The following is a 14,305-nucleotide window of genomic DNA, read 5'->3' as shown; positions in this document are numbered from 1 at the left end:
GAGAAGGAGAGAGGGGAAGGAAGGGGGAGGAGAGAGGGGAGAAGGAGAGAGGGGAAGGAGAGGGGAATGAGAGTGGGAAGGAGAGAGGGGAGAAGGAGAGAGGGGAAGGAAGGCGGAGGAGAGAGGGGAGAAGGAGTGGGGAGGAGGAAGAGGGAAGTAGAGAGTGGAGAAGGAGAGAGGAGGGAAGGGGAGAGTGAGGGAAGTAGAGAGGGGAAGGAAGGGGTAGGAGAGACTGGGGAAGAGGGGGAGAAGGAGAGAGTGGTGAAGGAGGGGGTGAGGGAGAGGGGGAAGGAGAGACGGGGAAAGAGGATCAAGGAATAGATAAGGAGAGTGGGGAGAAGGAGGGGGGGAGAGTGGAAAGGAGAGAGGAAGAAGGAGAGAGGGGAGAAGGAGTGTGCGGAGAAGGAGAGGGGGGAGGAGAGGGCGAGAAGAGGGGGAAAGAAAGAGGTGACGGACAGGGGAAGGAGAGAGGGGAGAGGAGAGAGGGGAGAAGGATAGAGGGGTGAAGGAAGGGGGAAGGAGAGAGGAGAGAAGGAAGGGAGAAGGAGAGTGAGGAGGAGAGAGGGGGAAGGAGGGAGAGGAGAAGGAAGGGGGAAGGAGAGAGGTGAGAAGGAAGGGAGAAGGAGAGAGGGGAAGGAGGGAGAGGAGGTGAGGGGGAAGGAGATAGGGGAGAAGGAAGGGGGAAGGAGAGAGGGGAGAAGGAGAGAGGGGAAGGAGAGAGGGGAGAAGGAGAGAGGTGAAGGAAGGGAGGAGGAGAGAGTGGAGAAGGAGAGGGGAGGAGGAAGAGGGAAGTAGAGAGTGGAGAAGGCGAGGGGAGGAGGAAGGAATAAAGAGATGGGAAGGAAGGGGGAAGGAGAGAGGGGAGAAAGAGAGGGGGGAGGAGAGGGGAAAGGAGAGAGTTGAGACGGAGAGAGTGGTGAAGAAGAGGAGGGAAGGAGAGGGGGAAGGAGAGAGAGAGGAGAAGGAGAGTGTGGTGAAGGAGACGGCGGTAAGGAGAGGGGGAAGGAGAGCGGGGGAAGGAGAGGGGGCAGAGTGGGGGTAGGTGAGAGGGGAGAAAGAGGGGTGGAAGGAAGGGGGAAGAAGAGAGGGAAGAAGGCGAGAAGGGAGAAGGAGGGGGGAAGGAAGGGGGAAGGAGAGGGGTGAAGGAGCGCGGGGAGGAGGGAGGTGAGAAGGAGAGAGGGGAAGGAGAGAGGGGAGAAAGAGAGGGGGAAGGAGAGGGCGACAGATAGAGGGGTGAAGGAGAGAGTGGGGAAGAGGGAAGGAGTGAGGGGAAAAGGAGAGATGGGGAAAGGAGTGGGGGCGAAGGAGAGAGGGTAGAAGGAGAGAGGGTAGAAGGAGAGAGGGTAGAAGGAGAGAGGGGAGAAGGAGAGAGGGTGAAGGAAGGAGGGGGAAGGAGAGGGTAAAGGAGAGAGGGGAGAAGGAGAGAGGGGAGAAGGTGAGAGGGGAGGAGAGAGGGGGGAAGGAGAGGGGGAAGGCGAGAGAGGAGAAGGAGAGTGTGGTGAAGGAGACGGCGGTAAGGAGAGGGGGAAGGAGGGAGAGGGAAGAAGAGGGGGCGGAGTGGGGGAAGGTGAGAGGGGAGAAGGAGGGGTGGAAGGAAGGGGGAAGAAGCGGCGGGAGAAGGAGAGAGGGGAGAAGGAGGGGGGAAGGTGAGAGGGGAATGAAGGGAGGGGAGAAGGAGAAAGGGGACGAAATGGGGAAGGAAAGGGGGGAAGGAGAGGGGGGAAGGAAGTGTGTAGGACAGAGGGGAAGGAAAGGGGAAGGAGAGAGGGGAGAAGGAGGGGGGGGAGAAGGAGAGAGTGGTGAAGATGAGGGTGGAAGAAGAGGGGAAGAAGGAGAGAGTGGTGAAGGAGAGGAGGGAAGGAGAGGGGGGAAGGAGAGGGGGAAGAGAGAGGGGAGTAGGAGAGAGTGGTGAAGGTGAGGGGGAAGGGGGGTGTGAAGGAGAGAGGGGAAGGAAAGGGGAAGGAAAGATGGGAGAAGGAGAGGGGGAAGGAAGTGGGGAGGAGAGGTGGAGAAAGAGAGGGGGGAAGGAGAGGGCGGAAGGAGGGGAGAAGGAGAGAGGGGGGAAGCAGAGAGGGGAGAAGGAGAGAGGGGAATGAAGGGGGAAGGAGAGAGGGGAGAAGGAGAGAGGAGTGATGTGGAGAGTGGGGGAAGGAGAGAGGGGAAGGAAGGGGTAGGAGAGATGGGGGAAGAAGAGAGGGGAGAAGAAGAGAGTGGTGAAAGAGGGGGTGAGGGAGAGGGGGAAGGAGAGACGGGAGAAGGAGGAGCAAGGAATAGATAAGGAGAGTGGGGAGAAGGAGAGGGGGAGGAGAGTGGAATGGAGAGAGGGGAGAAGGAGAAAGGGGAGAAGGAGCATGCGGAGAAGGGGAGGGGGAGGAGAGGGGGAGAAGAAGGGGAAGGGGGTGAAGGAAAGAGTCAACGGACAGGGGAAGGAGAGAGGGGGAAGGAGAGAGGGGTGATGGAAGGGGGAAGGAGAGAGGGGAGAAGGAAGGGAGAAGGAGAGAGGGGGAAGGAGGGAGAGCAGAAGTAATGGGGAAGGAGAGAGGGGAGAAGGAGGGGAGAAGGAGAGAGGGGGAAGGAGGGAGAGAAGAAGGTGAGGGGGAAGGAGAGAGGGGAGAAGGAGAGAGGGGAGAAGGAGAGAGCGGGGAAGGAGAGAGCGGGGAAGGAGAGAGCGGGGAAGGAGAGAGCGGGGAAGGAGAGAGCGGGGAAGGAGAGAGCGGGGAAGGAGAGAGCGGGGAAGGAGAGAGCGGGGAAGGAGAGAGCGGGGAAGGAGAGAGCGGGGAAGGAGAGAAGGGGGAAGGAGAGAGGGGGGAAGGAGAGAAGGGGGAAGGAGAGAGGGGAAGGAAGGGGGAAGGAGAGAGGGGAGAAGGAGAGAGCGGAGAAGGAGAGAGGGTGGAAGGATAAAAGGGGGAAGGAGCGAGGGGAAGAGAGAGGGAGGAGAGAGGGGAGAAGGAAGAAGGGGAGAGGGGAAGGAAGGGGGTAGTAAAGAGGGGAGAAAGAGAGGGGAGGAGGAAGAGGGAAGTAGAGAGTGGAGAAGGAGAGGGGGGAAGGAAGGAATAAAGGGAGATGGGAAGGAAGGGGAACGGCGAGAGGACGGAAGGGGAGAGTGAGGGAAGTAGAGAGTGGAAGGTAGGGGTAGGAGAGACTGGGGAAGAGGAGAGGGGAGAAGGAGAGAGTGGTGAAGGAGGGGGTGAGGGAGAGGGGGAAGGAGAGACGGGGGACGTAGGAGCAAGGAATAGATAAGTAGAATGGGGAGAAGGAGAGGGGGAGGAGAGTGGAAAGGAGAGAGGGGAGAAGGAGAGAGGGGAGAAGGAGTGTGCGGAGAAGGAGAGGGGGAGGAGAGGGGGAGAAGAGGGGGAGGGGGAAGGAAAGAGGGGAGAATGAGTGTGCGGAGAAGGAGAGAGGTGAGGGGAGGGGCGAGAAGAGGGGGAAGGAAAGAGGTGACGGACAGGAGAAGGAGAGAGAGGAGAAGGAGAGAGAGGCGAAGGAGAGAGGGGAGAAGGAAGGGAGAAGGAGAGAGGGGAGAAGGAGGGAGAGGAGAAGGTGAGGGGAAAGGAGAGAGGGGAGAAGGAAGGGGGAAGGAGAAAGGGGAGAAGGAGAGAGGGAAAAGGAGAGGGGGAAGGATAGAAGGATGAAGGAGCGAGGGGAAGAGAGGGGGAGGAGAGAGGAGAGAAGGAGAGAGGGGGAAGGAGGGAGAGGAGAAGGAGAGGGGGAAGGAGAGAGGGAGAAAGAAGGGGGAACGAGAGATGGGAGAAGAAGAGAGCTGAGAAGGAGAGAGGGGGAGTGAGAGAAAGGGGAAGGGGAGAGGGGAACGAAGGGGGAAGGAGAGAGGGGAGAAGGAGAAAGCGGAGAAGGAGAGAGGTTGGAAGGAGAGAAGGGGGAAGGAGAGAAAGGAAGAGAGGGGGAGGAGAGAGGGGAGAAGGAGAGGAGGGAGGAGAGAGGGAAGGAGAGAGGGGAGAAGGAGAGCGCGGAGAAGGGGATGGAGAGGAGAGGGGGAACGAGAGAGGGGAGAAGCATGGGGGAAGGAGAGAGGGGAAGGATGGGCGAAGGAGAGAGGGGAGAAGGAGAGAGGGGAAGGACGGGGGAAGGAGAGAGGGGAGAAGGAGGGGGAGAAGGAAGGGGAAAGCAGAGGGGAATGATGGGGGAAGGAGAGAGGGCAGAAAGAGAGAGTGGTGAAGGAGAGGGGGGTAGGAGAGGGGGACAGAGAGGGAGGAAAGGAGAGAGTGGTGAAGGAGAGGGGGACGGAGAGGGAGAAGGAGAGAGAGGAGAAGGAGGGTGGGAAAGGAAGGAGTAAGGAGACAGCGGAGAAGGAGAGAGGGGAGAAGGAGAGAGTGGTGAAGGAGAGAGGGGAGAAGGAGAGAGTGGTGAAGGAGACGGGGGAAGGAGGGGGGAAGGAGAGGGGAGAAGAAGAGAGTGGTGAAGTAGAGGGGGGAAGGTGAGGGGGAAGGAGAGGGGGGGAAGGAGAGAGCGAAAGGAAATGGCAAGGAAAGAGGGGAGAAGGAGAGAGGGAATGGAAGAGGAAAGGGGAGAGGGGAGAAGGAAAGAGGTGAGAAGGAGCGGGGGGAAGGAAGGGGAAGGAGAGTGGGAAGGAGAGAGGGTAGAAGGAGAGAGGGGAGAAGGAGAGAGGGGGAAGGAGAGAGGGGAGAAGGAGAGAGGGGAAGGAAGGGGGGAGGAGAGTGTAGAGAAGGAGAGGGGGGAAGGAAGGTATAAAGAGAGATGGGAAGGAAGGGGAAGGAGAGAGGGGAGAAAGAGAGGGGGGAGGAGAGGGGCAAGGAGAGAGGGGAGAAGGAGAGAGTGGTGAAGGAGAAGGGGAAGGAGAGAGAGGAGAAGGAGAGTGTGGTGAAGGGGAGGGGTAAGGTGAAGGGGAAGGAGAGAGGGGAGAAGGAGATGGCGGTAAGGAGAGTGGGAAGGAGAGAGAGGAGAAGGAGTGTGTGGTGAAGGTGCGGGGGGAAGGAGAGAGGGGAAGGAATGGGGAAAGAGAGAGGGGAGAAGGAGAGAGTGGTGAAGGAGAAGGGAGGAAGGAGAGGGGGAAGGATAGAGGGGAAGGAATGGGGCAAGTGAGAGGGGAGAAGGAGAGGGGGAAGGAGAGATGGGAGAAGGAGAGAGTGGTGAAGGAGAGGGGGAAGGAGAGAGGGGAGAAGGAGAGAGTGGTGAAGGAGAGGGGGGAAGGAGAGGGGGATGGAGAGAAGGGAGAATGAGAGAGTCATGAAGGAGAGGGGGGAAGGAGAGAGGGGAAGGAGAGAGGGGAGAAGGAGGGGGTAAAGGAGAGAGAGAGGGAAAGGAAAGCGGGGAAGGAAGGGGGAAGGAGAGAGGGGAGAAGGAGGGGGAAGGAGAGAGAGGGAAAGGAAAGAGGTGAAGGAAATGGGAAGGAGAGATGGGAAGGAGAGGGTGGAAGGAGAGGGAGAAGGAGAGAGAGGAGAAGGAGGGTGGGAAAGGAAGGAGGAAGGAGACAGCGGAGAAGGAGAGTGGGGAAGGAAAGGAGAAGGAGAGAGTGGAGAAGGAGAGAGTGGCGAAGGAGAGGGGGGAAGGTGAGGGGGAAGGAGAGAGGGGAGAAGGTGAGAGGGAAAGGAAATGGGAAGGAAAGAGGGGAGAAGGAGAGAGGGAATGGAAGAGGGAAGGAAAGAGGCGAGAAGGAGAGGGGGAAGGAGAGAGAGGAGAAGGAAAGGGGAGAAGGAAGGTGAAGGAGAGAGGGGAGAAGGAGAGAGGGGAGAAGGGGGGAGGAGAGAGGGGAGAAGGAAAGGGGAGGAGGAAGGAGAAGTAGAGAGTGGAGAAGGAGAGGGGGAAGGAAGGAATAACAAGAGATGGGAAGAAGGGGGAAGGAGAGAGGGGAGAAGGAGGTGGGGAATGGAAGGAAGGTGGAAGGAGACAGGGGTGAAGGGGAGAGTGGAAGGTAGGGGGAAGGAGAGAGAGGCAAGAAGGGGGAAGGAGAAAGGGGAGAAGGAGAGAGGAGAAGGAGAGGGGAAGGATGGGGGAAGGAGAGATGGGAGAAGGAGGGGGGGAAGGGGGGAAGAGAGAGGGGAAGGAAAGGGGAAGGAGAGATGGGAGAAGGAGAGGGCGGAAGGAAGTAGGGAGGAGAGGTGGAGAAAAAGAGAGGGGGGAGGAGAGAGGGAAGGTGAAAGGGGGAAGGAGAGAGAGGGGAAGGAGAGAGGGGAAGGGGGTAAGAAGAGAGGGGAAGGAAAGGGGAAGGAGCGAGGGCAGAAGGAGAGAGGGGAAGCAAAGGGGAAGGAGAGAGGGGAGAAAGAGAGGGGAGAAGGAGAGAGGGGAATGAAGGGGGAAGGAGAGAGGGGAAGGAAGGGGGGAGGAGAGATGGGGAAGTAGAGAGGGGAGAAGGAGAGTGGTGAAGGAGGGGGTGAGGGAGGGGGGAAGGAGAGACAGGGGAAGGATGAGCAAGGGGTGGGGAAGGAGAGTGGGGAGAAGAAGAGGGGGGAGGAGTGTGGGGAGGAGAGGGGGAGAAGGAATGTGGCGAGCAGAGGGGGGAGAAAAGGGGGAAGGGGAAAAGGAAAGCGGGGACAGACAGGGGAACGAGAGAGGGGATAAGGAGAGAGGGGAAGGAAGGGGGAGGAAGAGAGTGGAGAAGGAGAGAGGGGAAGGAAGGGGGAAGGAGAGAGGGGAGACGAAGGGGGGAAGGAAGGGGGAAGGAAAGAGGGGAGAAGGAGAGAGGGGAGAAGGAGGGAGGGGAAGGATTGGGGGAGGAGAGAGGGGAGAAGGAAAGGGGAGGAGGAAGGAGAAGTAGAGAGTGGAGAAGGAGAGGGGGAAGGAAGGAATAACAAGAGATGGGAAGAAGGGGGAAGGAGAGAGGGGAGAAGGAGGTGGGGAATGGAAGGAAGGTGGAAGGAGACAGGGGTGAAGGGGAGAGTGGAAGGTAGGGGGAAGGAGAGAGGGGCAAGAAGGGGGAAGGAGAAAGGGGAGAAGGAGAGAGGAGAAGGAGAGGGGAAGGATGGGGGAAGGAGAGATGGGAGAAGGAGGGGGGAAGGGGGGAAAGAGAGTGGGGAAGGAAAGGGGAAGGAGAGATGGGAGAAGGAGAGGGCGGAAGGAAGTAGGGAGGAGAGGTGGAGAAAAAGAGAGGGGGAGGAGAGAGGGAAGGTGAAAGGGGGAAGGAGAGAGAGGGGAAGGAGAGAGGGGAAGGGGGTAAGAAGAGAGGGGAAGGAAAGGGGAAGGAGCGAGGGCAGAAGGAGAGAGGGGAAGCAAAGGGGAAGGAGAGAGGGGAGAAAGAGAGGGGAGAAGGAGAGACGGGAATGAAGGGGGAAGGAGAGAGGGGAAGGAAGGGGGGAGGAAAGATGGGGGAAGTAGAGAGGGGAGAAGGAGAGAGTGGTGAAGGAGGGGGTGAGGGAGGGGGAAGGAGAGACAGGGGAAGGATGAGCAAGGGGTGGGGAAGGAGAGTGGGGAGAAGAAGAGGTGGGAGGAGTGTGGGGAGGAGAGGGGGAGAAGGAATGTGGCGAGCAGAGGGGGGAGAAAAGGGGGAAGGGGGGGAGAAGGAAAGCGGGGACAGACAGGGGAAGGAGAGAGGGGAAGGAAGGGGGAGGAAGAGAGTGGAAAAGGAGAGAGGGGAAGGAAGAGGGAAGGAGAGAGGGGAGACGAAGGGGGGAAGGAAGGGGGACGGAGAGAGGGGAGAAGGAGAGAGGGGAAGGAAGGGGAAGGAGAAAGGGGAGTGGGGGGAAGGAATGTGGAATGAGAGAGTGGAGAAGGAGAGTGGGGAGAAGGCGAGAGAGGAAGGAAGGGGGGAGGAGGATGGCGGAAGGAGAGAGTGGAGACGGAGAGGAGGAAAGGAGAGAGGGTAGAAGGAGATGGGTAAGGAAGGGGGTAGGAGAGAGGGGAGGAGGGAGGGGGGACAGAAGGCGAAAAGAGAGAGGAGAGAATGAGAGAGAGGAGAATGAAGCGAGAAGGAGAGAGGGGAGAAGGCGAGAGTGGGGAAGGGGAAGGAGTGAGGGGAGAAGAGGCGGAAAGGGGGAAGGCGAGAGTGGGGAAGGGGGAAGGAGTGAGGGGAGAAGGATAGATGGGGAAAAGAGAGGGAGGAAGGAGGGGGATGGAGAGAGGGAGAAGGAGGGAGGGGGAAGGAGAGGGGTGAAGGAGCGGGGGAAGAGGGAGGGGAGAAGGACAGGGGGAAGGAGAGAGGGGAGAATGAGAGGGGAAAGGAGAGGGGTATGGATAGAGGGGGGAAGGAGAGAGTGCGGAAGGGAGAAGGAGTGAGGGGAGAAGGAGAGATGGGGAAAGGAGAAGGGGAAAAGAGACAGGGAAGGAGTGAGTGGGGAAGGATAGATGGAGAAGGAGAGGGAGGGAAGGAGAGAGGGGAGACGGAGAGGGGGGTAGGAGGGAGGGGGAATGAGAGGGGAAAGGAGAGGGGAGAAGGAGAGATGGGGAAAAGAGAGGGGGAAGGAAGGGGGATGGAGAGAGGGAGAAGGAGGGAGGGGGAAGGAGAGGGGTGAAGGAGCGGGGGGAAAGAGGGAGGGGAGAAGGACAGGGGGAAGGAGAGGGGGATGGATAGAGGGGGGAAGGAGAGAGTGGGGAAGGGAGAAGGAGTGAGGGGAGAAGGAGAGATGGGGAAAGGAGAAGGGGAAAAGAGACAGGGAAGGAGTGAGTGGGGAAGGATAGTTGGAGAAGGGGGGGGAAGGAGAGAGGGGAGACGGAGAGGGTGGTAGGAGGGAGGGGGAATGAGAGGGGAAAGGAGAGGGGAGAAGGAGAGAGGGGAGAAGGAAGGGGAAGGAGAGGGGAGATGGAGAGAGGGGAGCAGGAGAGAGAGGAAGAAGGAGGGAGGGGGAAGGAGAGGGGAAAGGCGAGAGGGGAGAAGGAGAGAGGGGAGTAGAGAGGGGAGAAGGAGAGGGGGAAGGTGAGAGAGGAAATTAGGGAGGGGAGAAGGAGAAAGGGGATGAAACGGGGAAGGAAAGAGGGGGAAGGAGAGGGGGGAAGGAAGGGTGTAGGAGAGAGGGGAAGGAAAGGGGAAGGAGAGGGGAGATGGAGAGAGGGGAGCAGGAGAGAGAGGAAGAAGGAGGGAGTGGGAAGGAGAGAGGGGAAAGGAGAGAGGGGAGAAGGAGAGAGGGGGAAGGTGAGAGGGGAAAGTAGGGAGGGGAGAAGGAGAAAGGGGATGAAACAGCGAAGGAGAGAGGGGAGAAGGAGAGGGGGAGAAACAGAGCGTGGAAGGAAGGGGGAAGGAAAGAAGGGAGAAGGAGAGAGGGGAGAAGGAGAGAGAGGGGAAGGAGAGAGGGGAGAAGGAGGGGGGAAGGAGAGAGGGGAGAAGGAAGAGCGGGGAAGGAGAGAGGGGAGAATGAGAGAGGGGAGAAGGAGAGAGGGGAGAAGAATGGAGAGGCGAAGGAGAGGGGGAAGGAGAGAGGGGAAAGAAGGGGGAAGGAGAAAGGGGAGAAGGAGAGAGGGGGGAGGGAGAGAGGGGAAGGAATGTGGAATGAGAGAGTGGAGAAGGGGAGGAGGGAAGGAGAGAGGGGAGAAGGAGAGGGGGAAGGAGAGGGGGGGAGGAAGGGGGTAGGAGAGAGTGGAGAAGAGGAGAAAGGGGGATGGAGAGACGGGGGAAGGAAGGCGAAAAGAGAGAGGGGAGAATCAGAGAGGGGAGAATGAAGCGAGAAGGAGAGAGGGGAGAAGGCGACAGTGGGGAAGGAGTGAGGGGAGAAGGAGAGATGGGTAAAGGAGAGGGGTGAAGTAGACAGGGGGAAAGACAGGGGAGAAGGAGGGGTGGAAGGAAGGGGGAAGAAGAGAGGGGAGAAGGAGAGAGGGGAGAAGGAAGGGGGAAGGAGGGAGGGGAGGAGGAGAGAGGGGAAGGAGAGAGGAAAGAAAGAGAGGGGAAAGGAGAGGGGGACGATAGAGGGGGAAGGAGAGAGTGGGGAAGGGGGGAAGGAGTGAGGGGAGAAGGAGAGATGGGGAAAGGAGGGGGGCGGAAAGAGACAGGGGGAAGGAGTGAGTGGGGAAGGAGAGAGGGAGAAAGAGAGAGGGGGAAGGAGAGAGGGGAGACGGAGGAGAGGGGTGAAGGAGGGTGGAAGGAGAGGGGAGATGGAGAGAGGGGAGAAGGAGAGAGGAAGAAGGCGGGAGGGGCAAGGAGAGAGGGGAGAAGGAGAAAGGGGAGGAGAGAGGGGAGAAGGAGAGGGGGAAGGTGAGAGTGGAAAGTAGGGAGGGGAGAAGGAGAAAGGGGAGGAAACGGGGAAGGAAAGAGGCGGGAAGGAGAGGGGGAAGGAGACGGGGGTATGAAGGGTGTAGGAGAGAGGGGAAGGAGAGAGGGGGAAGGAGGGAGAGGAGAAGGAGAGGGGGAAGAAGAGAGGGGAAAGAAGGGGGAAGGAGAAAGCGGAGAAGGAGAGACGGGGAAGGAGAGAATGCTGAAGGTGAGTGAGGAAGGAGGGAGGGGAGAGGAGAGGGGGAGAAAGAGAGGGGGAAGGAGAGAGTGACGGATAGATAGGGAAGGGGGATGGAGTGAGGGGGGAAGGAGAGATGGGGAGTGGAGAGAGGGAGGAAGGAGTGAGGGGGAAGGAGAGTGTGGGGAAGGTTAGAGGAGGAAGGAGAGACTGGGAAGGAGGGGGTAAGGAGAGAGGGTGAAGGAGAGAGGGGAGAAGGAGAGAGGGGAGGAGAGGGGAGAAGGAGAGAGGGGTAGAGAGAGTGGAGAAGGAGAAGGGGAAGGAGAGAGGGGGAGGTAGGGAGGGGAGAAGGAGAAAGGGGAAGAACCGGGGAAGGAGAGGGGTGAAGGAAGGGGGTAGGAGAGAGGGGAAGGAAAGGGGAAGGAGAGAGGTGAGAAGAGGGGGAAAGGGGTATGGAGAGAGGGGGGAAGGAAGGCGAAAGTAGAGAGGGGAGAAGGGGAGAGAGGGGAGAATGAAGTGAGAAGGAGAGAGGGGAGAAGGAGATAGGGGAGAAGGAGAGAGTGGGGAAGGGGGGAAGGAGTGAGGGGAGAAGGAGAGATGGGTAAAGGAGAGGGAGGGACGTAGACAGGGGGAAAGAGAGAGGGGAGAAGGAGGGTGGAAGGAAAGTGAGAGGGAAGAAGGAATGAGGGGAAGGAAGGGGGAAGGAGAGAGGGGAGAAGGAAGGGGAAAGGAGAGGGGAAGGAAGCGGGAAGGAGATAGGGGAGAAGGAGAGATTGGGAATGGAGAGAGGGGGGAAGGAGAGAGGGGGATGCAGAGAGGGGAAGGAAGGGGGAAGTAGAGAGGGGAGAAGGAGAGACGGGGAATGGAGAGAGGGAGGAAGGAGTGAGGGGGAGGAGAGAGTGGGGAAGGATTGAGGGGGAAGGAGAGGGGGAGACAGAGAGGGGGAAGGAGGGGGGGAAGGAGAGTGAGAGAAGGAGAGAGGGGAGGAGAGGGGGAGAAGGAGAGAGGGGTAGAGAGAGGGGAGAAGCAGCGGGGGAAGGAGAGAGGGGAGAGGAGAGGGGGAGAAGGAGAGAAGGGTAGAGAGAGGGGAGAAGGAGTGGGGGAAGGAGAGAGGGGAGAAGGAGATGGGGAATGGAAGGAAGGTGGAAGGAGACAGGGAGGAAGGGGGAAGAAGAGAGGGGAAAGAAGGGGGAAGGAGGAAGGGGAGAAGGAGAGAAGGGTAGAGAGAGGGGAGAAGGAGTGGGGGAAGGAGAGAGGGGAGAAGGAGATGGGGAATGGAAGGAAGGTGGAAGGAGACAGGGAGGAAGGGGGAAGAAGAGAGGGGAAAGAAGGGGGAAGGAGGAAGGGGAGAAGGAGAGGGGAAGGATGGGAGAAGGAGAGAGAGGAGAAGGAGAGGGGAGAAGGAGAGAGTGGTGAAGGACAGGAGGGAAGGAGAGGGGGAAGGAGAGAGGGGAGACGAAGAGAGGGGAGAATGAGAGAGCGGGGATGGAGAGAGTGGGAAGGAGAGAGGGGAGAAGGAGAGGGGGCAAGGAGAGGGGAAAGGAGAGAGTGGTGAAGGTGAGGGGGGAAGAAGAGAGGGGCGAAGTAGAGAGTGGTGAAGGAGAGGGGGGAAGGAAGGGAGAAGGAGAGAGTGGAGAATGAAGAGCGGGGAAGGAGAGAGGGGAGAAGGATGGGGGAAAGGAAGGGAGAAGTAGACAGGGGAGAAGGAGAGAGGGGAAGGAAGGGGGAAGTAGAGAGTGGAGAAGGAGAGAGGGGGAAGGAGAGCGCGGAAGGAAGGGAGAATGAGAGAGGGGAACAAAGGGAGTAGGAGAGTTTGGGGGAAGGAGAGAAGGGAAGGAAGGGGGAAGGTGAGAGGGGAGAGGAAGAGAGGGGAAGAAGGGGCAAGGAGAGAGTGGGGGAAGGAAGGGGGAAGGAGAGAGGGGAGAAGGAGAGAGTGATGAAGGTGAGGGGGAAGGAGAGAGGGGAGAAGGATAGAGGGAGACGGAGAGAGGGGAGACGGAGGGAAGGGGAGGGGGTGAAGAAGAGGGGAAAGGAGAGAGGAGAGAAGTAGAGGGGGGAAGGTAGGTGGAAGGAAGTCCGAAGGAGAGAGGAGTGAAGGGGGGGAGGAAGGAATAACGAGAGATGGAAAGGAAGGGGAAAGGAGAGAGGGAAGGAGAGGGAGAAGGTGAGGAGAAAGGAAGGGGGAAGGAGGGAGGGGAGAAGGAGAGAGGGGGGAAGGAGAGAGGGGAAGGAAGGGGGAAGGAGAGAGGGGAGAAGTAGAGAGGGGAAGGAAGGGGGAAGGAGAGAGGGGAGAAGGAGAGGGGGTAGTAGAGAGGGAAGGAAGGGGGAAGGAGAGAGGGGAGAAGGAGAGAGGGGAAGGAAGGAGAGAGGGGAGAAGGAGAGGGGGAAGGAAGGGGGAAGGAGAGAGTGTAGAAGGAGAGAGTGGGGGAAGGAGAGAGGGGAAGGAAGGGGGAAGGAGCGAGGGGAGAAGGAGAGGAGGGAAGGAAGGGGGAAGGACAGAGGGGAGAAGGAGAGAGGGGAAGGAAGGGGGAAGGAGAGAGGGGAGAAGGAGAGGAGGGAAGGAAGGGGGAAGGAGAGAGGGGAGACGGAGAAGAGGGAAGGAAGGGGGAGGGAGAGAGGGGGAAGGAGAGAGGGGAGAATGAGAGGGGGGTAGTAGAGAGGGAAGGAAGGGGGAAAGAGAGAGGGGAGAAGGAGAGAGGGGAACGAAGGGGGAAGGAGAGAGGGGAGAAGGAGAGGGGTGAAGGAAGGGGGAAGGAGCGCGGGCAGAATGAGGGGGGGAGAGAGAGGAAGGAGAGAGGGGAGAAGGAGAGATGGGAAGGAAGGCACTGATCAAGAAATAGGAAACTATAATGTATCTGGAAATGGAGTATTCCAGTTCCAAGGATGCGAATTGGAAAGCAGTTTATTGGATGAATGTCCTGTTCCTTCCCACAATGCAACATCCTGAGAGTATCGACGGTTCCCTTCCCCTTCACAGGTGGGTGTTAATATCTCTTCTGAAGGAGGGAGGTGTTTCCATCGTCCTGTTCCTGGAGGGTGTCCTTGTTGGTGCCTCTCTGTCTGACCCACTCCTTGTGTGACTTTAGTATTGCTGGGTTGTGAAACTGTCCTTAGGGCTTTGAGATATCTGTGGTGTTGTGTCATGTCAGTGGGAGCAGAAATCCTAATCCCTTGTATGTGTGCTGTCTGATTCGGCTTGTGAGCTGCTGGGGAATTCTGAGTGTTCTGGTACAGTTTGGCCAATTTTGCTTTTGTGGGCCTATCGTGGGTTAGAAAATCTTTTCCCACACTAATTTATCCAACTGTCAATGGTTACTGATTTGTACTGACCCCAAATGTTTCCAAGTGTGGATGGTTATGGATTTGCACTGACCCAAAATGTTTCTAATGTTGTGTGTTACTGACTTGCACTGTCCCGAAATGTTTTGAAATGTCAGTGCTTACTGATTTGTACTGACCTGTAATTTTTACACTTTTTGGTGGTTACAGATTTGTACAGACCTGACATTTTTCGAAGTGTCAGATATTACTGATTTGCACTGCCCCAAAGTTTGTCGAAGTGTCAGTGTTCCCTGATATGCACCCTACCAGAAATGTCTCCATGTGTCAGTGGTTACTGATTTATACTGACCCCAATTTTTTCTAAGTGTGGATGGTTACTGATTTGCACTGACCCCAAAATTATTTTAAACATCAGTGCTTACCAATTTGTACTGACCCGTAATTTTTCCACCTATCGGTGGTTAATGATTTGTACTGACCCAAAATTACTCTGTCGGTGCTGACTGATTTGTACTGACTTGAAATTCACCCAACTCTCAGTGGTTACTGATTTGCACTGACCCCAAATTTTTCAAAGTGTCGGTGATGAATCATCTGGACGGCCCCGAACTTTTTCCACCTGTCGGTGGTTTCTGATTTATACTGACCCCAAATTTTTCCAAGTGTGGATGTTTACTGATTTGCACTGACCCAAAATCTTTCTTAGTGTCAGTGGTTACTGATTTGTACTGTCTTGA

The sequence above is a fragment of the Chiloscyllium punctatum genome, chromosome 30 (genome assembly GCF_047496795.1).
Source record: "Chiloscyllium punctatum isolate Juve2018m chromosome 30, sChiPun1.3, whole genome shotgun sequence".
Lineage (NCBI taxonomy): Eukaryota > Metazoa > Chordata > Chondrichthyes > Orectolobiformes > Hemiscylliidae > Chiloscyllium > Chiloscyllium punctatum.
Note: the sequence above shows the minus strand (reverse complement) of the source record.